The sequence below is a fragment of the Myotis brandtii genome, unplaced genomic scaffold (assembly GCF_000412655.1).
Source record: "Myotis brandtii unplaced genomic scaffold, ASM41265v1 scaffold68, whole genome shotgun sequence".
Lineage (NCBI taxonomy): Eukaryota > Metazoa > Chordata > Mammalia > Chiroptera > Vespertilionidae > Myotis > Myotis brandtii.
Window position 1 is genome coordinate 120,338 of NW_005370657.1, and position 616 is coordinate 120,953.

The window sequence follows — 616 nt, forward strand, 5'->3', positions numbered from 1 at the left end:
GGGAGGAGGGGGTTGGGGGGGCGTGAGGGGTGGAATCACAGCTGAGATGAGGCTGATGGGTGGGGGGCAAGGCAGCCCCAAGAGTCAGGGTTTGTTCCAAGTGAACCCCTCTTCTGGAAGGTGGGAGACCCTGCCACACACCTCACACCTGGGACCAGCCCACAGCTGGAGCAGACACCTGCCCTGGCCTCTGCCCCCAGCTGCTTCCTTTGATGGAACAAAGGCTGCTCGCTGACCTCCCGCTCTGATCCCTGGTCCTTGGTCCCTGGTCACAGCATCTGGGTGGACGGGGCCAGATGTTTCTCTCCTAGTGGGAGAGGGGTGGGCAGCGTTCAAGCCGGGTCAGGAGGTGGCGAAGGATTAGGTGGCAGGTACTGCCTGGCGTTTATCTGCCCGCTGGGCTGACCCGGCAGTGCCCTCCCCCCCACGCCTCCCTGCCAGGTGTGGCCCTGCCACACTGTGTTCCAAACCCCGGAGCCCCCTCCACTCCTTGTAGCCTGCATTTGGCCCCAAGCCCTGGCCAGGCCCAGGATCCCGGTCTCTATCACCACTTGCTGGCCATAAGTAAACTGCCCGGGAAGGCGCACCCAGGCACCCTGCTGAGTAGATAAAGGGT